This window comes from Vidua chalybeata, chromosome 11, assembly GCF_026979565.1.
Source record: "Vidua chalybeata isolate OUT-0048 chromosome 11, bVidCha1 merged haplotype, whole genome shotgun sequence".
NCBI lineage: Eukaryota > Metazoa > Chordata > Aves > Passeriformes > Viduidae > Vidua > Vidua chalybeata.
In genome coordinates this window covers 9576309-9603459 of record NC_071540.1, presented here as the reverse complement: position 1 = coordinate 9603459, position 27151 = coordinate 9576309, and the positions used below count along the sequence as shown (strand labels likewise).

General features: G+C 37.8%; 1 long non-coding RNA gene across 1 annotated transcript; it reads left to right on the top strand.

Moving 5' to 3' along the window:
- The first annotated feature begins 2332 nt into the window (after positions 1-2332).
- LOC128793831 (uncharacterized) lies at positions 2333-25837 on the top strand. Its single transcript, XR_008432897.1, has 4 exons — positions 2333-2452; positions 20432-20646; positions 21035-21174; positions 25640-25837. It is a non-coding gene; the product is annotated as an uncharacterized LOC128793831 (long non-coding RNA).
- The last annotated feature ends 1314 nt before the right edge of the window (positions 25838-27151 follow it).

The window sequence follows — 27151 nt, the reverse complement described above, 5'->3', positions numbered from 1 at the left end:
TGGTGATTCTCATGATGTAATTAGGTAATTCATAGCACAGTACAGATTTAGACTTGGTAATAGGGTGAATTTATCTGGATGATTGTACCTTTGCTGGCATACAGTTTTGTTTTCAGCCTAATTTTGTTTGGTGGTTTTCAGCTTGGCACAATTAATTAAAAATCTGGTGAATATAAAAGAACCAGCAAGTCCAACTATCAGTTGAAGTGAGGTATCAAATTAATGCCATATGACAACAACAGTTGTGTAAATTTGACCTGATTTGCCTCTGAAGTAGTTTATGCCAAAAATACTTTAATACAGACACATACCAACCATTTTTATCAAGCCCACAAGCAATTTATCTTCAAGTCTTAGTGCAGGAAAACTATTTGGAATGAATAGGAAATTTTGCTCAATAAAGAGTCTACTTTTGGTTGCCAAACTAGCCAGCTCCAGAATCAAATTTTTTACACCTAGTATAATATATTATCATACTCCTCTGCTACTGGTGTCAGTAATGTTAAGGATAGCCCCTAATTTCCTTCTCTTTTATTAGGAGTAGGGAATATTTATAATTGTTTTACACAGGTAGAAGCTTGAGGTCATGCATCAACTTGTAGTGAAAGTGCACTAACCCTTGGGCCAAAATTCTCATTTAAGAGCAAAATGGTTCTAAATTTTTTTTCAAGTGACATGTCCATGTGTCTGTCAGAATACTTGATTCCTACTAAGGGAAAACATTTTTTAATGAAGTGGAACAAGTGTCATCATAAAATTGGTACATTTTTTTTCATGAAAGCTAAAAAAATGCACACAAAGTTACACATGATCATTAATGAAAAAAGTAATTTTCTGTCCCTAATGCCAGACTTCTTGCTTGACAAGAAAGAGGGAGAAATCTGGAATATTAAAAGAAGCTGTTTATTGAAAAATACTAAATTATACTACAAGATTCATTTTCATACATTGTATGATTTTATAATCCTAACAAAACAAAGAAAAAATGTGTTTATATCTTTTCTGAGTCCTTATGGTGAAAGAAAGAAGCAGGGATAGTTTGGCAGATATTTTAGATTGTTTTCTTTAAAGTTGGGTTTTGAGCTTTTTTTTAACTGGGAACTATAATGAATAAGAAACCGTTGTTTCTCTGTGTCTTTTCCTGGAGGATCCCTTTGTCTCAAGAGGACTAGAAAGGAATCTTTCACAAAGATTTTCTCTCAGTTGTGGTATTGCTGATGTCAAGCATGCAAAAACCATGACTCAGCACGCCAAAAGTCACGAGACTACATTAAAAAAAAAATCTTTTAAAATATCTATGTGATTCTCTTGTTTAAGCCTTTGTGGTAAACTGATGGCACAGTTTTATACTTTTCCTGCAAATTAAAATATTATTTTTCAAAACAAAAGAAGAAAAAAGAAGAAGCAGCTGAATTTTCTCAAAAGCTTGGAGGACTCTCAGACATGAGGTTCTGAACAACAACTGAAGCATTACAAACATTGCAATATAATTGCAGGTGTTGGAAATGAGGCATTTGTTTGTAAGAACTTTGATCTAAATTTTAGTCAATAAAAACAATTGGGAAAAAACCTGATTGAAAGAAGAGCAGAGAAACCTTCCTCTGCATTTCAGAAGCTCAGGCTGCTGCAGTACCTTTTATTCTGCAGTCCTTCCAACACAAATCCAGGAGAATAGGCCTCATGTCTTTAAGGTTAAATAAAAGCCATATAAACATCTGATTGCCAGACAGAAGATACAGTCAGATAATGACAAATAACACTTGGATTTTGTTGAAAAAGGAACAGGCAAAGTAGTGCAGATGCTGCTGTTACAAAGATATAAGACCTTTAACACAGTTTAAAAGACAAAGATTATTTGAATCTAAGAACATGGTTTCTGGCCAGAAAAAGCTACAATTATTTTTAAAAATGTCACCTCATCCACATTCAGTGATCAGAGAAAATGGAAACATTTTAAGGAGTAATTGTAAACATCTGCAAAAGAAAAAACGAAAACATGACTAAGACAGAAATGAGCTGCCAACATAAAGTATTGTGTGAACAAATCCACCGGAAAAACACCAGTCTGTGGATGGATTCTATCTGGAATGTGAAAAAAAAATTGATGATCATAAAAAAGACGAGAATGCACCTAAAGATATTTTACTCTCAGTCAGTCTGGCCCCCTACGCCAATATCGAGGAATGTGGCTGCACTTGCGTTTCTGCAGCAGCTTTGGCCCCTGCTGCGTCTCCTGCCCTGTTCCAAGAGAAGCATTTGCACAGGCACAGGGAATTGGACTCAAACTGATCTAACAATTTTTTTCTTTCTTTTTCAGCTGGATCAGTTAAGAAAAAGTCAGTGGTGGTGTAGATGGTGATGACAGCTCATACAGAAATGCTGCTAGATTTCTAACCATTGCCTCGGAACACTGATTTCAAACTGCAGTGCTATAATGACAGCATAAATGAAGGTAAATCAGATCCTTATGGTTTTTAGAAAATGCTCTCTAAGGCATCTATAGATCTGTATCTCAGCACAGCATTTAAATGTGTTGAGCAACTTGCAGGGTCCAAGGCTGTTTTGTAAGATGGGTTGTCTCCAGCAGGGAGTAACAGAAGAGAAAGTAAAGGTGTGAATCACCCAATTTTCCAGGTATAACTGTGCCAGTTAAAGATGAACTACTCATAGTAGAGATATAATACACTATGCCCTCTGGCACAAATGAGCATGTGCACGTTTTCTAAAATCCAGCAGGTAGCCTGTGTTGGCTCAAGTCATCTTTTCCTAATGCCAAACATTACATCTGAAAGCAGCTGTTCTGATTGAAAATGTTCTATCACCATCCTTTGGTAGAAGCTTGTAATTCCTCCAGTCCTCTTAGCTGACCAGTTCATTTGAACAATTCCTAATGTATCCCTTCCTGCCCAAGTGGAGGGAAATGAGACAGGTTACAGGTGGCTCTGTGCAGGCAGGCTGTTCTGGGCTCCAAGGGCAGTGAGCACAGGTGCCTTGGCCTTGCATTGCCTTCCCTTGCTGCAGCTTTCCCTGCCCACTCTCTGATCCAAGAGCTGATACGGAGTCACCTTCTTGTTTTCCCCCTTTCGTTTTGGTTTTTGGCTTTTTGTTTCATTTTTTAAACTGAAATAGCCTGTGGTTTGAATTAACCACATTGCCATAGGAATGTCTGCTCTTCCAGCACAGTGGGCAGCACAGGGGAAACAATACCTGCTGGCAAGGTAGGTGTGATTCAATGCTTGTTGGAGTAAAAGGCAAACCATCAATTTAAAAAAATAGGCCTACAATCTTCAGAGTTGACCAGAGAACAGAGAATGAGAATAAGGATTTCTGGGAAGTGGAAGTTTCAGGAGAAGAATCCTAGAGACTTTGCTGATTAGATCTCTAAAAAAGATGCTGAAATTATAAGAACATCAAAGTAGCTTGATGGCCATGATTTGTTCTAGCTCACACTCAGACTGAATTACAGGAGATTGGAGCCCTGAAGGAAGGCTGGTTGTGGAGAGTGGGTGTTATTTACTGTTATGTGTATGATGTGCTCTTAATATGTAAGTAGGTGGTATTTGTGGAGCTTTATTTTTCCTGCTCAATATCTAGAAATGAGGTTTGTGGAGAAATGATGGCTTAATGCAGATTGCCTGCATTTGGGTGACAATTGAGCCTGTGCTCTATAAATGCCAGTTTCTTTAAACTCCTGAGCAATCAATGCCAAATGCTCATGAAAATCATCTTTTTTAAGGAATTTTCTTGGAATATGGCACATGATTTCAGAAGATCTGTGATAAGTCTTTTTGAAGAAAATATTTGAAATATTTAATGTGAACTTTCAAACTGCATTTTTTGGGCAGTTTTGTAATGGAGAACTGGCCACTGTTTTAGCCTGTGGCCAGGAAGACAGTAACAGTAGTTATATAATAAATCAGTAAAGAACAAGCTTCTGACATCCTCACAATGAACTAACTGCAAGCAAGCTATTATTTTCAGAGAAAGTTATTTCATTCTTTTTTATCTGGGTTGAAGAATGCAAAATGAACCCTCTTTCCAAGCTCTGGAATCCCCACTGTTGATAGTAGTTGATTTTGCATAAAGATTACATGTAAAATTAACATTTTTGCTTGTCTTTGAGGAAATTAGAACTTCCAGAGATGTCATGAAACTAGAAAATCTGTTTAAACTGGGATTATCATCCTGAATACCTGTAGAGAATATGAAAGGAAATAGTGTTCAAACCTATCATTATAACTAAGTACCAGCCCTCCAGGGTCATGGTGTGCTGCCTTCATCAAAGCCATAGGTCACAAGCCATGACTTCCATAGTGCTTTCAGCCTGGCTTTAGGCTCCTGGTACAGGATCAGAATAGTTTGATGAAACTGTAGGAAGTACTGAAGTGCTCTAAAGTCACCCTGCCGATTCAAAATTTGTGAAATTTTGACTTTTTCCTTGAAGGCTTTATGTGTGGCTAGAAACCAACTTTCCAACATTTAATTTTAATCCTTTTTAAGTATTGCTCATCATTTTAATCATAGAAGGAAAATCACAGAGCTGTCAAAAATACATATACAGTATGCTTTTGCTGTTTTCATTGTCACTGTGAGCCTATGACTAAGAATTAGTGATCATACCTAGTGAGGAATATTGGGCATAGCAGACCTATTGTAAACAGTCATGGAACCACAGCTGCCTAAGGATGTCCTTGTTTTCCTGCTGAGTCAATTATACCAGTCTAAAACTGTGTCCACTGCTCTGTCTCCTCCTGGTGTATTTGATCATAACACATAAAATGCCAGAAAGTAGAAAAAGAAACTTCGTAAGTATGAAGGTCAAAATTCTCCCATGGTCTTTGTATTTTGAGCATAACACGTATCAAACATGATTACAGGGTTTTTTCCCAACTTACAAATATTTGCATTGCAGAAGCTGATTTGAAGAAAAAGGAGTAGTTAAACACAAGTTGAATTTGTTGGTGCTATTATGTGTTTCTCCATTGTCTCTCCACTTTGAGCGCTGCTCTTATCAGATGGAAACCAGAAGAATGTTGGTTTTAATTGCTGATTGTAAATGTGACAACCTGTACTTTCAGCAGTGGTGTTTGTTAGCTTCAGGGAACAGAGCTACAGAGATATTAGAAGACAAAATAAGTTACCTGTATTCCTGCATGGACTTCAGTGGGAGTCCCAGACACTGCCTGAGGGAACAACTTTTTTGTTTTTTGATCATTAAATTTATCTCTGCTTTATGAGCCAACTACTTTAGTGAAAACAAAATTAATCTGGATTAGCTGTGTGCATCAGGTGTTGTTCAGATATACACTAGCCCAGTTAATATGGCATTGTACCTGCTGGACAGAGCTGTTCCTAGGGCATTGTCACCTTTTAGACACAATTTAGGAACTCAGCTCAGTGAAGATTATGTACTGACTTCATATGCAGGCACTTTGCTGAAAATATATAAAATCAGTGAGATGGATTTTTTTTTTCTTTGGGGCCATGATGCACTTTTTTCCAGTAGAAGGGAAATGGAAACCTTCAATTCTGAAGAGTCAGAAGGACATTAGTCTTTGTTACTGGCTCAAAAATCTTGGGACTAGAAAAAGTGACACCAATAGACAACATTTTATTTTCAGTACTGCAACATAGTTTGTGTCTGAAGAGACAGACTTGGCTTTTCTTTTACTGTCTTGGTTCACCTGCACTGGACTGCAGAAAAGGTTAGTTCAAATAAGTGTCATAAACGTGCCTTTCAGCTGCCCAGTAACTACCATAGCATCTCCTTTATCCTGACAATCTTTTGCCAGTTTCAGTGGGCAATTTTAATTCATGTGAGAATGGATTGAGGTTTTCTACTGTGAGCTCTTTACAGAGTACTAAAATCCTGCATGAGACTCCACATCACCACAGCAGTGAATGTGAAAGTCCATCAGTCAGCACAGGGCTGTGCATAGAACCTCAGCATCTTCCCAAGGATTCCCCAGATGCACATGGGGCTCCCAAGGTTTCTGCTGCTCCTGTTACTGCTACTCAGCTGTAGCAGACTCATCACATGGATAACAGTGGCTTGAACTCACCACTCTGCTTTTGCTTTACAAAAGAAGGAAAATGACATTTCACAAACAAAGCTGACATCCAGCTGCAGAAAGACTCAAAAAGTGTCTTTAGCTTTGCTTAGGAACAAGACTAAGACTAGAGTTGACTGTATTCTGATGCTACTTCAGTTGTTTGTTTGGGGGTTACTTTTAGTTTGTTTTGGTCCACTTGTTGTTGGTTTGGTTTTTTTTTGTTTTTTTTTTAACAGTTAACTTTAAGGGGAAATAATTATAAAAGGTCTACGTGTTTCTTTTAAACACAGCATTTTTTCCACTCTGCCCCAAGTCTGACATTTTAATGACCTGCTTTGCTTTGGTTTTTACTGGCAGTGTATATTGAAGGAGTATTTTATGTACAGTTTTAACATTTGAACAACGCAGCTCCGTGTTCTGTTACTCTTTTATGTTGTGGATAATGTCTTTTAAGTTTTTTATTTCTTTTAAGTGCTTACTAATTTGAGGGCATTTTTGCAAATACCTTTAGAAACTTTTAGATTAATTATTAGTAAGGGTTATTAATTTAAGAAGAGCAAGCAAAGTAAAGGCTGCATATATTTTCACTCAAATTACTATCCAAAATGACTCCATGGGGGGTTTCTTATAGGGGTCACTGAAAGGCAGAAAGGAATGTTTTTACTTCTTTGCTTTGTCACAAAAATTAGGTTACAAGGGCTATAAATGCAGGTAATACTTTTTATTACTAGATTTTCCTCTGTAATGAATATAACATTTCTTCTTTTCCGATACCCACTGAATGTCTCAGTACTTAGCATGTTTACTTTTACCTTTAACAAGCTCTAAAGTTATTCCCCTTTAAAAGTCTTGCAAGCAAATTTGAAGGCAAGAAAGAAGCCCTGTATGGCAGGATCCCTGCTGGAGGTGGAAGATTGGAGGGGGACACTGTCTTGCCAGCTGCCCATGAATTCACTGATAACACCAGTCCTTGAGGTACAGAGAAGCAAAAAGTAAAACTGGAGAAGTCAAAAGGGGGAACCAGAAAGACCAGAATTTTTTTTCAATGCAAAATACAAAATTGGTCACATATTTTCCTGCTATAAAACAAATTGCTCTGTGCCAGTCTGCCAGAATTCAGATTTACACAGTTCTCTAGTTCCAAAAGAGACCTGGGCTCAGTATTGCTTTGAGATTTGGGCCACCTAGTTAGGCTGGAGTGAGCAGCTCCCCTCGGCAGGGCTGGCTGTCCCCAGTGGTGGCCTGGTGTGGCTGGGCTGGCAGGGCTCTCCCGTCAGGGGAACCCACCTCCTCCCCAGCTGGGCCCTTCAGGAGGGCATTAATATTCTCTGAAAGGCGGCCACTCATCTGCAGCTCTGTAAGGCCGACCTACTTTGATCTCGGCCTGAGGAACAGAGTGATAGGGGATAAGAGTTCAAAGTATAAGAAGAAACTCAATATGCAAAGAATGTACCACATCTTAATAAGTAATGAGAATTCCCTCCATTTGTTGCTATTGTAAGGAAAAATAGTTTAATATCTTTATGGGATTAGGACTCCACGGTACTTTGCTAATGAGTGGCGAGAGCTATTAAGATTTTCCCTGTGTCTCCAGATAGGCTGGCAAACAAACATCACTAAACAATGAGTCTAAGGCTGGCTATTAAGAGTTTGATCTGGTATTTTATTAATGTGGCTAACATGTTGAGGTTCTTTTTGTAGACCTTGTAGAGCAAATATATAACACAGAATTTCTATCTTTTCCTTACAAGAGACTTGAGGATTAAGGAAATTACCTGTAATGAATGGCGGCTTTTTAAAAAAGTTTATCACAAATGACACTGGATTGTGAAGTGTTCACTATTCAGGCAGCTGTGGATGAACAGGAGATTGAGAAAATTACTAGTGAGGACAAAACTCTCTATTTTTTACTGGTTTGCTCAGAACTGTGGAGATATCATTCACATGAACATTTAGCCTGCATAGCAATGGCAAATACCAGCAAATTTAGCTTTCATAAGTGTATTTGAGAAAGATTAACACACACCATTCAGTTCAAGTTTTAGTTTTTAGGTTAGCTGCCTTTCGTATTAATCAGCTTTGGTTTTTTGAGAGCTGCCTTTTCTGTGTAAGAGCAGTGGGTGAATGCCATGTTTAATAACCCCTTACATCCACTAATTCCTTTTGCAGCAATTGTATAGTTTCCAGAAAAAAATAAATTTGTATAATTGGAAGAAGAAATATAGAAATTAATGTTGTTTGTCCTTAAAGTCCAAGAAAAGTTTATGTTTCAAGGAATTGCATTGCCCTTTCAGAACTGTTCACTGTTCCTCAAAGGCCTTTCTATTTATTTTTCCAGGTTCTATAAGTATAGTAGGATTTAAGATCAGCACAAGAAAGTTTTTCACTTGATTAGCTGAGGTGCTAATTGTGACAATGAAGTACAGCATACAAAGGATAGTGAGATATTTCACATGCAAACTCTGATTTCCTGAGTGTGATGGCTGGGGTTATTAGCAAGGATTTTCATCAGGTCCCTGTTGAAACCTCATTTCCTTAATTCACTTCTCCCAGCTGATGAACAGCCATGCCATATCTCTAGCATCAATCTGACTGCCCTGAAACAGGTTACTAAATTCTCTTTCTCACAGGGATTTCATTTTCCTTTTGGAAAATGTTTGAGAAGTATCAGAGGTTTGTACAATAGAGGCCAAGAATGAAAAACTTGTCAGTCATGCAAACGTCACCCCATAAATGTCCCTAACAGCTCTTTCCTCTTTTCTATTTTGAGAGGAGAGTAGCTTTAATTAATTTATTGGTTGGCATCTGTTTAACAGGCAGATGTGTGATGGGTTTCTGAACACACCTGGTCGATTTTTTAATGTAAACTCTAAAAAGATTTTGATGTTATTTTTAGCTTTAACCTTATAAAAATGTAACAGCACAAAGAATTCTTACAGTGACTAAACTTTTTTAAAATTTTTTTCCTTTATTTTTCTTTTTTTTTTTTTTTATTTAAATCCCGGTTTCAAAGGAATTTAACTATGACCTGGATTTTAATTTTCTTGGGGATTTTACTAATACTTGAGGGGGCAAATCTGGTACATTTTCAGCACATTAAATACCTGTTTGTGTCAAAGCAGTCATTAGATTTCTAATTGATTTGATTACAGTGCAGTGGTACAGCAAAGGATATATATGGATATTTATCATCTTAGTTATGCTATCATTAGAATATGATTTCTGCATTTTCATTAGCAGGGCACACTACCTAAATATTGCTCAGTTTTGAAACCACTTTATTATCCTGTCATTGGTGCAACATTATTCAATTTTACATTAAAATTGTTTTCCTGGAGACCTAAGCTATATTCAAATAAACTGTTCATTTTTGGCAACCAGGAAGAAATGGAGTCCTTGTAAAAATCAGACTTTGGAGTGAGGAAGTTGGAGATTTTTTTCATTAGTTTCATAGGGCTCATTGTTCCTATTCTGGAAACTTTATAGCTGCAATCACCTACGGCTAGAGTCTGATTTTTACTGAGGTGCTATAATAATTATACTAAGTACTTTCTGTTTGTTGCTGACAAACAACAATACTTGAATGTCACTTAAGGAAAATAGAAACTTTTATATTGTGGCTTAGTTTCCAAAACTTCATGGTTTGAGTTCTCAGAAGTACAGGATATTCATTAAGTAAAACCAAATCAAACAAAGAAAACTACCCTGGGTTTTGCCTATAACCAGGAGATCTCTCAAACTCTTAGGCACACTCACAGAGATGTGATAAAATATTTTGCTAAGAAACTTAAGTATGACTTACTGAGAACTGAAGGTTGACAAGTTTAAATACTGTAATAGCAAAACAAACAAACAAAAACCTTTCAGTTCACTTGTGGATTAGTAGTTAATACTCTGAAATCCACAAGCTATGGCTATCTGTGCTGTTATAATCCAAAAGAAGAACTCTACTTTTTCTGTTTTTTCAAAGGAAGATCTTAATCACCTCTTTGTAAGCCACCAAACCCCTTATTAAAAGTCTGGGCCCAATCCTCCCTTGAAAGCATGGCCCCAGCAAACTATGGGCTTTGATCCTAAATTGAGAACAACAGTACTGAAAGTAACAGTATGTGATTAAGGACTGCAAAATTTGGGCCGCTGACATTAGTGAGACTCACTGCTCATGTGAGGAAAGAACAATTTCTTCAATAAGATTAAGGAACATTATTATGTTTGGTGGTTGTATTCTGTTAACTCTTCCTCATTAGTTATTCAGCTTAAATAAGCTGAACAATATTAATGTGTTGTCAATATCAACATTTATCAGTGGGAACTAGAGTAAAAATGACTGCAGTAATTTTCTTTTTCTTTTTTAATTATTAAAACTTTTGTTTATAGCATAAATACTATATATTGTAAAAAAAGTAGATTAATGGTACAGTTGCTAGTCTTGCTCTTCGACATCATATTTTTTAATAACTTACTGACAATCTGAATAATCAAACATAGTTTTCTATTAACATTACATTGTTCTCACAGACATACAAATTGTTTTCCTGCTCTTCTAAATGTGTCCCAGTAAGAGGGACCTGCAGAGTTGGGCCCAGCCACCTGCTGGGGCCTGGCACAGGGTGCTCCAGTCAAGAGGGAAGGAGATAATGGAACATTCTCCTCCAGTTCTCATGTACAATCAAGGGCAAAATTAATATAACATTAACAGCTGGGCTGTTCATTGAGTTCTACAACCAAGCCAGAGTAAGAGCTATTCTCCTAAGAGAATTCAAGTCGTCCCCATCCTGAGGAACTGGGGAGGTCTCTCAGATGACCCAGAGATTCTCTCTGCAAGAATGTAGGAAGAAGTGCTACCCTGGAAGCTTTGGGATGGTAACTTTTCTTTTGTGGTGGAAGTGTCTGAACTGGATTGGTAACTGTAACTTCAGTTTACCTGCAGAATGAGGCATTGCAACAGCTCTGACGCTGAGGAACTAGAAATATCATTTTAGCATTAAAAAAAAAAAAACAACAAAAGGCAGACATTTATCTTGCTTTACCTGAACTTTGTAAAAGCCTTGCAGTGGTACATCTCTGATTTCAGATTTTTGTGTTTGTCGCAAATAGGAAATGTTGAAAGAACCTGGAGCTTAACAGCTTAGCTCTTTCCTTTGAGAGGAAATAGAATTAGAACCTGCATGTGCTTGGCTTATACTTCATAATACATTTTATTATTACAATTATAAATTAGGCCCCTGAGCACAAAAATACAGCGTAACTAAGAACATAACTAACCAAGGTAAATTGATGCCTGCCCTAATACATTTTACCCTCACAGAATACGAGAGACTGCCTCTCACTCTGGGCCCTCCTTTCCTAAATGGGTCTGTTGGCACAGTATAACAGTACTGTAACTAGTCTAGAGCTTGAATCTGAGCCACACTTTGGTTTTCATCCATTCATCACAACTGGAGGGTCTTGTAGGCTTTTGGCTGATTTTCACCTTCTACAGGTGGTGGAAGGCCAGCTGCAAATGTGTTTGCTCTCATTAGCTGTGCAATAAGCCCTGAGCTTTTCCGAGCTGGTGATGGAGGAGACACAATCTTGTGTGTGTGTGATTGCACATCCTTCCACGCTGCTATTCAGTAGTGCTGGGATTCGGAGTCAGACCTTTGCTTACCATTTTCCATAGGATCAGCTCTCAGAAAGCCTGTGTAAGTGCTATAGTCCTGTTTCCTGGATATTATGCAGTTATCCAAATTTTTCAAAATGGGAGTAGTAATACTACCCTACCAACTTGTGCCTGATGACTGCAATCATGAATGTTTCTGAGGAGAGACAGTTATTTGAATCAAATTGGTTGTCTTCTTTGTAACTTCAGCTTATCTTGTGAAAATACTGTCAGAATAATATATGCTTCCTTTATAACCAAGAAGTTCTACTCTTGATCGATAGGACTTACTTTTCATTTGTCATCTTAATGAATTATTAGTCTTCCAGGGTTTTTTAGTACATTTCAGACTCTTTTTATGCAGCAGACAGCTGTGACAAGCTGAGATGGAAAACTAGCCTAAGCCCTGGTGCTAAATAGGACTGGTAGTCTTAGATCTCACTGGGTACTCCTTATTTATATAACTAAGGTGGAAGTATTTGGACTAATGCCAGCTGCTCTAGGCAGAAGTGATGCTGGAGAGTGCCCTGGTGCTTAGGCTTGACACTGATGCAGTGATTATGCCTGGGCACTGGCTGTAGTGCAGCCCTGACAGGAGGATCCAGGGCTGGGAAGTATCTCCTTTATTAAAGGAAAGGTTCCAGCAATGTGGCAAAGAAACTTAGGGACTGGTCTCCCCAGAAGTTTCAGGGATGGGGTTTCAAAGCCACAGTATGTGACCTGTGTCCCTGCATGTCAGGGTTGCTGCTGCAAACCAACCCATGCATCTCTGGAGCACCACAGAAACTGTAGTTCATGGGGGCTGGGATTGGGCTTTCTGGGTTGGGCTGCTATTCCAGCTGTGTGCAGCAAGAGGTATCATCGGAAAATCAGAAAATGCCACTTTTTCTGTTCAGTTTTTCTGCCTTTGAGTGACAACATTAAGTGCTTTTGCTTTGTTGCTTCAGGGTTTTATCAAGTGAGATTTTTTTCCTGTTTTGTTTTATTTTTGGGGTTTTTTTTGTGAGTTTACCTTTAGTTTGGGTGCTAATGAGGAAAATGAAGATTTCACATTCAGTAAGTTGCTTTTGTTCCATAAACATTAACTATGCATGTTATAGCTGTCCTAGGGCAACCCTGAAATGCTCAGAGTAATGTTTTCATCTTTTCTATAAATATTTGTAGTTGACCACGCATTACAATAGAGCATTTCTCTCTTTTGACTTTGCCCTTTTATTTTTTTGGTTTGTTCAACTTATTTGCACAGAAGGCGGAATAAGTTTTTATGGAAAATATAAACTGCAGATGTAACTCTGTATGTAGATATGTGTGTATGTAGTAAATCTGCTGAAAAGCTGTTTATGGATTTTGGTGAGAAGGCATTGTCTCCATTCTTATGAAGATTATGAAATCTTTGAGGTTTTGTCTCTCTACGTACAAAGTTCTGTGGGAAAAAATGTGAGAATGGCGAGGAAACATCAGAAGTAAAAGTTAGCTTCAGTTCTATTATTGCATTCTAAATGTCATATTCATCTTTTATTTCTTCAGTGAACACTTCCTCCCATGTTTGTACGCTACTGTGTTTTAAAACTTTCTTGCCAACAAAGGAAAGTCTTATGATGTCATTCATGCTTGAAATACTTTGCTGCTCCTGATATTCCAAAATGCCAGGGCGTGTTTCTGAGTGTTCTAGACTTTTGGAATAGACAGAAAAATTCAGTGAACCACAGAAAAATATTGTCCAGTAGTAGTGAAATAAAAACTTACAGGACTGAGGATTATAATTTTTAAATTCCTTCTAGTATATTATACTATACTATACTACTATAATTATATTATACTATAATATAATTTCTGGGTTTGTTCAAGTGTTGGCTAAGCCAGCAGACAGAGCACCCTAAACCAAGAAGTCCCAAATCTGGGCAGGCGTTTTGGCAACGTGCTTTGACTGGATCCTAAGTGCAATCCTCCTGTTTGTTTACTAGTAAAACAACAAAAGTTATTCAGTGAAAACAAACCAAAATTGTAATTGTTTTTAATTAGTGGCAGGTCTACATAAAAGCTTAAAATTATTTGATATTTGCATAGGTCCCTTGTCCAATCCTAACTTCATGATAGGCTTTGCAAAATAACTCAAATTTGACACACAAAATAGCATAAAATTTCCCTGGGTTGTACCCGCTGTAAGGTTATGGGAATTTTGTGTCTAGATTCAGATCTCTAATATTTTTAATTGAGCTAAATTCCAGTGTGATAATCCCTCTGCATTTTGAATAGCTACAGTTGCATTTATTATGTGAAAAGTCTGTACATTTCAAGCAATTGTTTTAGACATAAGCACAGGAAAGCTTTAGTTATGTGTGGAGATTGTACTGCTGTAGTATTCCTTTTTTTAAAGGAATAATTGGACATTACTGGTCTAGTATCACTGTCTTTTCATTTGTCTTTCATCACTGTGCCTTTCAATACCATTCATCTATGGACTAATGCAATGCCTGCCGAAGTCAATAGAAGTCATTCAGTTGACATCAATGAACAATGAATCAGGCCCTTTAAAAAGAAGGAACTAGAGTTTACAAGGGTTAAACAGAGCAGTGAGGAAAAACACTCTGAGGCAGGAATTGTGACTTCTCCTGCGTCCCCACAGCACCTGGCCCTTCCTTGACATTCAGAACAGTGACAAAATGACCAATTCTCAGTCTCCACTGGTAGCTCTGATAAGGGAAGGCAGTTTTACCAGTCAACATCTGAATTGTTTTTCTGTGTAAAGCCTGTGCAGGTATCAATATTTGTAATACACAGTAAAAATCTGTTCAGATATGTGTCATTGATGCAGATGTTGAAAATCCTTTTGTGTAATTACTTCTGCCCAGTCTTTCCAAAGAACTCACCTTGCTATCAGTCTTTCTTTGTTCTGATTAAGTTGTAATCACTCAAAAGCAGATCCAGAAGCTCCCCCTCCTTCCCTCAAAGAGACAGTGTTTGCTTTATACCCAAATGTGACATTGCACACTGGTGCAATCGAAAGAGGCTGCAATGATCAATTGAGGGCCCAATCAAAGCCTCACAGATAGGCAGCCATTCGTCCCTGTTTGATATAAAAGGTGTTTTATTTCTCATCACTTTTTTGTCACTGAAAGAATGCTTCCTATGTGCAGATTAATTAAAGTGTAAACATTAAATATTGATTGATGCATTATCAGCATGGAGCAGTTGCCTCCACTCAGATTGATTCCTGCAGTGATTTATTGTCATATTTGTGGAGTCATTTCACTCGATAACAAAGAGAAATAGCCTGCTCCTTCTACCTTTCAGGCTTGCTTTCTGGCACTTGCAGTGCACCTCCTCATCCTCAGTTACTCCTATTTTTCGTCTTCTAGAGCCAACACACTGTCACCATATTTTCAGTAAAGAACCTCAGCTCTTTTTATTTTGGCATTTGCATAGTACATTATAGTTCAGTGGGAAGCTTGCAGCCCTGTGCTCTCAAATGGAACATCTCTGGTTAACACTTCCACCCCGGGCCTCACACAGATGCTTTCCATGACCCTGCTCAGGCACAACTTCGCAAGGACAGTTTCAAATAATTCAAATTCACTCACTGCCAAAGTGACAGAAGGGTGAACTTTCAAGAGAGTAGCATTGTTCAGGTAAGTCTTATGGCTAAATTATCCAATTAGTTACTCTGAGTAGGAGCATGGCCATACACTAGACTATCAATTTAAAGAATTTCAGGTTTTACTCTCATTTTTGTAAAGGGGCCTCCATTCAAGTCTTATGGAGTATTTAAAATAAAGCAAAGTTTTGTGGAATGTTATTGAGCAATATTGAGGATTAGTTTTTTTTTTCCAAAAATAGTAATAATTTTCTGTAGTTTTTGAAAGTGGATTGAAATGAGATAATATTCCAAACCTCTTCCTCTTCTCTCCAAAAGTCTTTAATGTTCTTATTCTGTGTTCATCTGTGTCAGGAATGGCTACTGCTCAGCACCACATGTTGTGATATCTGCTGCACACAGCCATCTATGCCAAAAGAAGCCGTAGCCCTGAAGCCAGGTAATTGTTCCAGACTGCTGCAGTCCCTCCTTCTCTGTGTTTTCACCAGGCTGATGGTCACCCAGCATGTTTGCAGCCAGAAGCTGCCTGTGCTGCCTGGAGCTACCCTCAGTGACCCAATCAGCTGCAAGAGAAAGCCATTTGTGGAATTGCTTTGTTCTGCAGTAACAAAACTTAATCTCTTACATACATGGCTTTCATTTACCACTCAGGGAATTAGAGTACTCAAAGTCTGCTGAAGTCAAATGTGTGAGCAAGACCACAAAAATATGTAATAGGCAACTGGTGATTTTGATTCAGTCAAGCAGCAAAACATTAACCTTTGGTCACAGTAGCAAGGAATGTTAAACTTGTGAATTTACTGCAGCAGATAATTTCACTCCTATACCTGCAGGAGAACATAGGAGTGGTTTCCTACATAAGGAGAAGCTGTGCCAAACTGGCTCTCTAAGAATGGTGTGCTATGATTTCTCTAAAGGGCTGTTACAAACATGGTGTGAGACTTCATTAAGATAGGTATGCGCTTGTACTGCTGCCATTCCTGCCCATCCCTGTCACTCCCAAGCACTTGCCCAACAACACTTTATTTAGGATGCTTTGATATTTTACAGATGTAACCAAACCTGGGAAAAAATCCTGCTGTTCTAGGTACTTCCTCCTTATGCTTTTCCTACCAGATGCTCTTCCTCTTCTCCTGCTCTGTCATTTTGCATTCCAAATGAAAATTCTTATTCTTTGCATCAGCTTGCTGAAAACTGGGCAGTCACACTGGAATCTGACACTCCTGAAATTAAAAAGCAAACAGACCAACCTTAAGGTATTGCAACAGTGTGCTCATCTGGGTCCCTTCAAAACAGTGCTCTTGCAGATCACTTTTCCCCTGATCTTGGTTTGCTGTTGCCCTTCCTAGCCTCTGAACGCCACCGCTGTCACTTTGAATTAGACTGTCACCCTGATTGAAGCTGTCAGCTCTGCCAGGCGAGGACCTTGCCTACCTGTGTCCCTGCCCAGCTGTGCACACCAGCACAGCCAGCACTGCTGCAAGTGCAGGGCCACAAGCCTCCTGCTTGCAAGACTTCTCTAAACAAAATCTGCCATAATTTTGCAGATTACATGTTCACTTTTACAGAACTTTTCAAATATCCTAGTGCATTTTGTGCAGAAAATGTTCTTAAAGGTCTCTATTTTCAGATGAAAGCTTACATCAGCTATGAAAAGAAACTTTAATACTTTTCATATGACAGGTAGTAGCAAATAATATTCAGTTTGGATTGCATTATCATTGTTTAGCTAGGGCTACACAAAAACAAATTAAGAGATACCTCAGTTGCAAAGAATCTGTTTTGCAGATCAAATGTGGACCTGAGAAGCATGCAAAGAACTGTTCCCTCTGGGGACATCAGAGCACCTTTGAAACAACTGGAAAGCTTCTGCTGGCTTCAGTAGGCCCAGGCTTTCCTGGATGGTTTTCAGAGGTGCTTACACTCAACTTGGACTTGGACTAATTGTAACTTGCATGCAGCCAGGAATGGTTCCCAGAAGGAAGCAGCCCCAAGGAAGACACCAGCTTAGGAAGAGCTCAGGGTGTGACTCTGATGTGGTATAAGTTACCCCAAAGGTATTGGTAGCTGCAGGCACCTTCTCAGCTGTGGGTGTGGTTTTCAGCACTGGTATCAGGGTGGCAAGCTGCCACAACTGGAGTTACTCTGGGCATGCTGCTGCTGGAAGGAGCAGCATAAACCAGTGCACAGCAAGCCTGTGCTCCTCTCAGCCCCGTAAGAGCTGCTCTGGTGGGCAACTGCAGGGAGTGGACAGATATTAGCAATATTTGGGGAAACCGTGGGACAGAGACTAGAAAAGAGATCCTTTTCAAAGCTAGTAGAATAAAGTAGTGAAAGCAGTGTATGATTCAATACTTCTCAAATACCATCCTCCCAGGCCAGATTCTGAAAAGAACAAGGTATTTGTGAAGGGAGCTTTTCCTTCAGTGCACCTCAGTCTTATAGAGCTGATGTATAAAAGCCATACATTAGTTAATAATGAAAATCATTTAATCTGTTTTGATGTTTTAAATAAGATGAAAACTTGCTTTTTTCTTTATATGCTTTTCCCAGGATCATTCCTTTCCCAGGTTGGAAAGATACATGTCTTAGAGTGCTTCTCTTGAATTCTGATTAGCGTTTCCTTTCACCATGGACAATTAAATCTGACATGAAGGGATACAAAAAGATGTTTGTTAAGTATTTAGAAAGCTCAGTACTGACCTCGATGCTGGAATTTTTGGTATGTTCATATGCACAGGGATTGTAAACCTGTCCTAAGGACCCAAACTCAAAAGAATCTCCCACTTCAAAATAAATTTAAAAATTAAAAAACAAATAAACAAACAAACAAAAAAAACCCCAAAGTTGTGATGATAAATACAAGCTGTAGAAGGCAGCAGCCCCCCTGTTTTAGTGAAGAGACTGTCTGCTCTGTAGTAGCAGTTGGATATTACTTCAAACCAGTCTGCTAGTTTTCCATATAAAGATACAATCGTATGACCATTTTGACCAAATAGACTCTACTATGAATTTAGATTAGCATATTGATGCAAATTACCCAACTGTTTCCTTGTATCTCTATAAGACCTGCCAGATGAATACTGTTGCCCTACATTGTGATATTTCCCCTACAAAAATGAGTTTACTATTTTTGAGGCAACAATTACAGGTTGCATGAGAATGGTGTGTTATTTCCTGAAATTGTATGTAATTAATTTTTAAGAGTTTGAAACAGAGTTTTGAAGTTAAATGCGTATCATCTTTGTAACTGCTCGAATCATGTTATTTTACATTTCCTGAAATACCATTGAAGTTAAATGCAAATAAGGGGAAAATAAATTACAACTTGTGGAGTGACCAGTGTCTGATTATATGCAGCATAATTAACCCCATCCTTCACATAGTATTTGTGTTATTACTTATCCCAGGTACTTCAGAATCATTGAAATTATTAGTGGTTCTTGGGGAAAACAGTTAAGTCTGTTCATAAGGTGGACCTTTTTTATTCACTTTTGGGTCATGAAGATTTAGCATTTTAAAAACACTGATTCAAAATAGTTTTAATGTTAATAATAAGCAGCCAAAACTCAAATAGTTAAACTGCTCAAAATAGTCTTTTCTGTTCATCTCTAATCCATATTTACCTACAGTAATTTGCCTTTGGAAAAATTGATGGGATTTAATATTTTAATTTGAACATTATTATATTTAGAACCATGAAATAGATTAATAAGGCACATTTACCCTTTCTTTGCCTGTTCTGTAGTCTATAAACAGAAATGGTATTTCAAATTAACAGACTTCTATTAGAAGAAAGCATTTTAGTCCAAAAAGAAGCTTTTTCATTCTTAAACTATTACTTGTATTATGACAGAAATTAACATTTTTGTGACATGTAATTAACTGTGTCTCCTAATGCTATAAATAAGATTTGGCAGCTACAGCTGGAGTTAACTGTATCTTGTGGTCTAAATCTTTTATTTATAGTTTTTTGTATTTGCTAACAATACTGTGGAGTTCAGGGATGCAGACAATAGAGTACAAATAAAATCTGTGCCTCGTGTCTACAGCCCTGTTCCTTCTTTCCTCCAGTGGTATCAAGAGTTTCCTCAAATTTTTCCTGTGCTTGGAAATCTCTGGGGTTGGTGTGCGAGTCTTTGACGCTGTTAACAATTTCAATCTGCACCATTAAAGCTGCATTTTCTAACCACCCCTGGTAATTGTTGCAAGGACTTAGACAAGTAAGACTATCCAAAGGCATCAGTAAGGTCAAACAGTGGTAGAAAGAGCTCTGATTTTATCCTGGAGATTGATGCTTGTATCACCTTTTTTTCGATTCAGCAGCTGGGGTTATAAAATGTACTTGCAATCACTGATAACATGTTAGATCAGACAACAAGTGGAGTAACACAGTATTTTATACACTCTGGGTAGTTTTACCTAATGCAACAATAAATCAGTGAAGGCAGAGGTCTTTTGTAAATTTTAATGAAAATTCAACAGCTGAAAATATGGTTACTTCTGGCTGAAGTTTTAAAAATATGAATTTGCTTCCATTCTTTAAAGCTGTAAAAATTGTTTTAACTACAAACTTTCTGTTAAGGCAGTAAAGAAGAAAGCAATAAAAGAAAAGAAGAGACAGCACATCCAATATATTATAACTAGTTTGTCATTGGCTATAAGCAAACTGAGGGGAGGGGACCAGACAGTAAAAAGTACTTTGAGTTAGCTGTAAAGAATTCCCTTTCTGAGTACCATCTAAAAAAAATCTCTGTACGTGAATGAGGCTGAAGTTGGTTGAATGGGCCCATTGTACCATTTCATAGAAATTAAATCATGATAAAATTTTAAAATATTTGCCAGCTAATCATAAGCCACATTTTTATGCAGGTCCAGAATGTTTAGAAGAGAATTTTTTCTTCCACAGATTATTATAGCTGCTGAAAAATATGCTTTTTTATTGTTGCAAAATTGCAGTTATATAGAGCAAACCTAATTAAAATTTATTAAATGAGTGTCACAACAGGAAAATGGGAGTATAGAAATAAAGAACACTAAAGAATACAAATATGCTGCTAACTTCTACAGCATCTTTCTTTCTTGTAAGTTTAAAGCAATGTTTCTATAAAACTAACATTATTCTTTCCTGAAACCTCTCAGCCTCCAGAAAGAGACCCAAATCTGTACCAAGTGCCCAGGCCCATTTGAACACCGAAGACTTGAACAGCAATAAGGAGAATTTACCCTTGTTAGAGGTCACACCAAAAGTTAAATTTATTCAATTCTTCACTTCCTCAAGGTGGATTTTTCCTTCATTCAATTTTTACAAATTATGTCAACCACATACAGGATTTTTTAAAAAAATATAAACTAAGGTATGATATTTGTTATTGCTTGTGCTTTTCTTAATTTTATTCTTTATTTCAGATATTTCTCTTAAATTTCATCCATTTTTGAGTACTTTATCTGGTTAATGAAATGTTAATGGAACTTTGATACTTTCATGACTGATTCAGAGTAGAACTAATAGGATTAAAATGAATATTAAAAATAATTTTCATTAACATTTTAAATGAAACATCTTTTGAATAATTTAAAAGTTATAATTTTTTCCTTATTACTAGTGTTTCTACACAGAAATTATGAATTATACATATTGAGGTGTTTCTTGTAGCCTTCTTGCAAACTTAAAATGATTGTCAGAATTTTATAGGTAAAGATTTCAAAACTGATTGTTTGCTCTCATTTTTATTATTCTTCCAGTACACTTTTGTTGCCTTCAAGGGGTTGTTCCCAAATTACATCGGTGTCATGCTGGAATGAGATCATCTCAGTTCAACCACCACTCAAAACATCACTCTTACCCACAAAACTGGCTTCTACCACTCTCAAAGGTACAAAAGGTGAGCTGCAGGTTCTTACCTTCCATTGCTTCTGGTGGTTCTGTACCTGCATAAGCACAGAATATTTCTGTCTCAAACTGGTGTATATTATAAATAGCTGAAATGTATTTCCTACTTTTTTTTTTTTCAGTTACATAAACTGCATGTTAGGAGCTAATTTCTGATCTCTACTTGAATACTTTAGTAGCTTTTAATTTACTGTCTAGTTTTCAAACCCCACCATGTGAACTCTTATTAAAATAATAATAATGACAGCAAAAGCTGTGGCCAAGAGATTAATATTTAGGTAGTGAATAGGATCTTTCAGAAAGCCTATAGTAATTTTGAAAAACATTCTATCCAGAGTGACAGAAATGAAAATTATTTGGAAGCTACTAACCAGGGAGTGATGCTTTAGATCCTTTAGAAACTCCCTGGGCTTCCACAGACTGCTTGGGAAAGTCAGCATCAATTCTGGGAAAGTGCATTCCCTCATGCATTGTGATGTATTTCTGCAAACTTACTATGGAGCAGTGGTTCTGCATCTGTTCCTGCTCAGCCAAGGTGCCTCTGGGAATATATTTCCCCTTGCAGCAGCAGGTGGCGTTGAACAGCTCACGTTATTCTCACTCTCATAATCATTTTGTCTTACATGTAGTAAAAACTTCTCTCCCAAAAGAGAGAATCTGCAAGAGAAATTCAACAAGTTTTTATAGATGGAGCAGACTTCCTACATGACTAAAGTAGGGATAAGTTCTTCCAACTTTAATCACACTGAGAAATAAGACTATAAATAATGTATTTAAGCAACAGCAAAAACAGGTATGGTAGAGTAATATCTTAATTGCATTTTTTTTTCCTATCCAGAAAAATCTCTTGAAACGCCACAGAGTTCATGCTGTAATAAGGTCAGGTTATCGTGTGCCAGCTCATTCACTCTCCAGCAGATACACAAACCTGAGCCAGTCTGTGGCATTCTTTCCACACTCTACCTCCACAGGCAAAGGAATGGTTCTCCTGCCACATGCATTGTCAGTGTGTGTTCACAGAGCACAGGGCAGTGCTGCAGATTTACCCCACAGCAAGTGAGAACAGAATGACAATTACCATCTTCTGAACTGTTCTGAAACTGCTTCTAAAAATCAAGGGGCATTGCAGAAGAAGTTCAAAACACCTCCAAATTATTTCCTAAATTTTTTTTTTAAAACATGATATGCACATTTAAAAAAAGTAATTTTTTTTACCTGCACACAGGTAACAAAACCAGAAGTTTTTAACAAGCAAATAACTATACATCAGTTTATATAGTCTTTGCACTAATTATGAGTATTTAAGAAACCCATCCATCTTTCTTTCATCAACAGGCAGAGTTTTCCATTTGCATATCTAATAATTTATGGCATGTCCTGACCCCAAGCAGTAATTGAATCAATAGATCTTCAGCCTAGATTTACTCATCTGGCTGCCACAGTAATGTAACTCTGCAGGAGTTTTGGATTACTCCAAATGCCATCTCCTCTTCTGAGAGGTTGACAGTCACAGGCAAAATTTGACCTCCCAAATGTCAAGGCAAAAACTCTGTTGCCTAATTTAGACTAACTAACTCTCCTTTTGGAATACTTCAGATAAAAACAAGAAGGTGCAATGATTACTCCTGACATTACCCCAGCAAGATGGTCTTTAATGTAAGATTCTGTAATGATAAATGAACTCTCCTTGGAGTTTAAAACCATGTAAGAGGGGGAAATCTATGTACCAGAGCTTGTAATAAGTAATGTAAAATCTAAGGGCGGGGAAGAGAGAAACTGCTACATTAGAGAGGAATCTCATGATCAGAGCCAGACTGATGAGACTTGAGCTGAGAGATTTGGACGGGGGAGATGGGGTGCTTTTCTGCCTCAAGCAAGCCATGGCACAGGGCAAAAACACCCAGCCAAGAGCCTGTGTTTCATCTTCTCAAAATGTGGTTTAGAAGCCAATTTCAAGGCAGCATTATATGCCTCAGTAAAGTGGTCTCAAAAGCTTTGAACAAGAAAAATGCCAGCAAGCACACAGCCCTGCACTGTTGCAGTGTCATTGCTGAATACTAACTATAGAGAAAATGCAGCCACGGAAGTTGTGGGTTTGCATCAGGTATAACCTGGGAAACTCCCTTTGCTATTCAGACACTTGTGCCTGTGTGGGGCAGGTGCAGAGACTGCTCACACTGCTGCTGCTTCCAAGCCATGGATCAGATATTATGAAAAGGCACTGGGTTTGAAATTTTGTAACCCTCATCTTTTGGCTATTTTGTTTTTCTGGAAAGGAGCTCTTTTGAAAAAGCCCTGGCAGACACACAGAGCTGTGCTGTTGCTACTGACACGAGTCCCAAAACAACACATACAGGCTGTGAGAAAATGCTAGTGTCTCACAACTGTGAAGCTAAAAAAAAAAAGACCAGCAAAGGTACAAACAAGGAAAATCTGACCCAGTCCCCAATTAATGGCATAAACAGTATTTATCTATTGATGATTCAGTGCTGCCCTTGTTCCTTGGTAGCAAAGTTCAATGATGATAGACATCTTGGAAAAAGGTAGATAGATAGAAAGATAGATATCCTCAGCTACTTCAGCTATCCATAACATGCCATGTGCTGCCATCACTGCTTTAGCCTGACCAATTGCCTCAGTAACATGTTCCATCTTGTCTGATCAATATTAGCACTTCAGTAACCCTGCAGAGTTGCAGCTGTCTGCTAGCACAGGAAGAATCTCATCTTCTTTCTTGTGTAGAAAGAGTCATATGGAAGAAGAAAAGCCATTAACAATTTAAATATTTTCATTTAATTGCTCTCATCAACTTGTTTTTTTGCTCTGATACCTTTTGTACCTGTTCTGCAAATACTTTAGAGCAAATAGAAAAAACTGAAGTATCAGAAAATAAATGAACACTGGAAGAGTTTAACAAGAAATCTGAGTTTCGTGCCCAGCCTCCTGTCCAAGCAATTACTGTGTGCCTCAGATCTTTAGAATTAAATGGGAGTTATGACACCATTAAATCACCTGTTGTAAGGCTAAGGATATTCATGTGATTAGCAGACCTACATGAGAATAAGACCCAGAGGCAGAATTGCTGCTGTTTCCTCCTGAGATTAGGAGCTGAACTGAGGTACTGAAGGAGACATGATACAGAGGTGGAGGATCAAAAAGTCCATGTGCATTATCAGAATAACAGTACTGGAAGAAAAACAAATCTGTTTTTTACCTCACAAAGTCTTTCATTAACTGGCAAACAAGGACAGAGTAGAATGAAATGTTATTCTCCCTGCTGCTGTAAGAGTGTTTCTGGTAAGAGTCTAGGAAAATAGCAAATACCAGTGAGAGACAGAAACTGGGGCCTCTCCTTTGGCACCTTGAGGACACACAGAATGATGGGAAGTTTTCTGTGTTGTCTTTGTCATCCTTGAAAGTCCTCCTTACCTCACTGCACAGGGCAATAGGAGCTAAATCCTGTTTTGTTAAAGTGAAAAAAAGCTCTGTTGAAATGATCTGCAAAAGTATAAGGAGAGACCAAATATCCCTTCCCTCTAACTTGTTGATCTCTGACATTTCTGGTTTCTCTATTAACATTGGCCAGCCACCATTTCTGTCCTCTTCTCTTTTTTTTCCCCCTTTTCCTGTCAGGCTTCTTCAGCCATGCTTTTTTTTTCCAGGGGGAAGATGAAATAAAGATACAGGTACAGATAGAGAATCAACCACCTAAGCATCATAAGTGAAATATTTGTTCACTTGCTTAAGATGCAGTAAATCCTTTAGTGTTCTCTGTTTATCCAAGAGGATTTCAGCATAGAGGCTTGCTCCAGAAAACTATTTGTTTAGAAAAGAGAAAAATCCTGCAGATCAGTGTAATCTCTGTTACTCTAGGAATTACTGAGTGTTATGTGGTGTGGGTGGCTGGGGTTTTTCTCCTTAGTAAAGCAGCAGCTCCTGGGAATGACTAAGTGCTATAAAGTCTGCATCCTAGAGGAGTCAGAACCTCAATATCAAATGTCAGAAATTCTGAAGGTTAAGGCTTTTCAACTGATATTTTAAGTTTTTGCTGAGCAAAATTTTTATTTAAGCCAAAAGCATGGGCTTGATCCTTCAGGTTTTTCCCTTATAAACTTCCAGACAGCAGCCACATGACAGGGTCAAAATCCCATCATGTTCTTCAGGACAATGCCTCTTCCAAAGACAGGGTAGAAAAGACAATGGTGCTGAGGACTTAATTGCTCATGAACAACCCTGAATTTTGCTCCAGAGCAAAATTTTGCTCTGTTGAAGACTTTTCACCCCAGCTCAAGTTTTATCATGGTGAAGACAGCACAGTATAACAGATTAAGCTACTGCAAGAGGTGGTACAGGAAAACTTGCCTTTAGAAGGAGGATAAAATATAGGAAAGCTCAAGCAAATAATAAGTTTGTTTCTGATTGAAAGTTAGTTTTCCTTTTTTCATCCCATTTTTCAGGTTAAAGTCAGTGAGCAAAAACCACGTGCATTTGGTGGACGGTGGTTCTGCAAAGATGACTGACGGAAGAAAGGCAAAAAATACAAGTACAGCAGCATGGCACAGCAGAAACCAGCTCATTGGAGATGGCAGATGGACAGAACACTATTAGTTATGATTAATTTTACTTTTTTTTTTCCATTATTTTGTTCATTAAAGATTTAAAAAATCATTTGAGCAATTGTACCAATGAAACTGTGATTTGCTATAAGATTTAAAGTATACCTTTGGATAATTTCAAATTGTTTTCTGTCTTTTTTTGACTGAATTTGCCACACTGAAACTGAATCATACCATCGATTTAGCAGAACTGTTTTATTCTTCATTCTAGATCTGTGCAGTTCTAAGTTATAAACCTGGAAAGCAGTAGAAAGTTGCACCTGCAAATATTTTAGAGAAAATTTCTGTTCTATGGAACTTTATGCTGCTTTTCTCTGGTTCTCTTGAGTGCTTTACAGAAGCTCATTTGGGAAATGTATTCTTTGATTTTGGTAATCAATTGATCAACATTTGAAGCTTTGCTCAGACACACAGCTATTGTGAAGAGCAGTTCTTTCAAATATCCATTTGATTGTGTTTGTGATGCTTGCTTTATTCAACTCTGCTCCAGGCAAATTAAAATGTACTGCTATATAATAAGTATGGGAAGGTTAGCATTCACAATTTAGGGATAAAACATTTTGACAGTTCTATTCTGCATTTGCATTTTAAAATCGTAATGCATTTGATTAGAGCCTATGTTTATTGTGGGATCTCTTGTAGGCATTGCTACTGTGAGATTGTTACCTTTCAGGATTTGTTCTGGACTGTGTCTGTGAGGGAGCACAAAAGCCTGCTGGTTCCATAGGCATGTTATTTGCTGGTCCATGGTATGTCTCATTTTCTTTAATTTCTAATGGGCCTCCACCTGCACTGCTGCTGCTGAGTCATTTGTGTTTGTCTGAGATATTTTTGGTGTGCAGAGTTAGGCAGGTACATGTGCACTGTTCTGCCTTATATGCTTGTCATGTTCTCCAACTGGTCCTCAAACTCTCAAGTTTTTGGGGCACTGTAGAATGCCCATGGGGACAGAGGCAAGCATTGTCTGGGCAGATCCTGCCACCATAACCATTATCCTTGTTGGTGAACAGATGATACTCAAGCACAGCATATGCACAGACAATGGGCAGCATTCTGAGCTCAGGAAAATGATCACTGACACAGGCTGATGTCTGAAGGATGGGTCACTAAAACGATCAGGATTCATTGTTCCCCTTTTATTTTATCTGTCATCTTTCTGCATTAGGAATGTTCAGGGGGGATTCAAGTAACCTGATATAACATCTGCAACATTGCTATCATCAAGAAAACATTCATTCAGATAATAAGGCTGTCTCAAGATACACTGTCTCAAGAGACCATGTATAAATTAGACCAAGTGACAAAAAACCACTAAAAACTAATAAGCACGCTGGCTAGATAGTCCAGACTTTT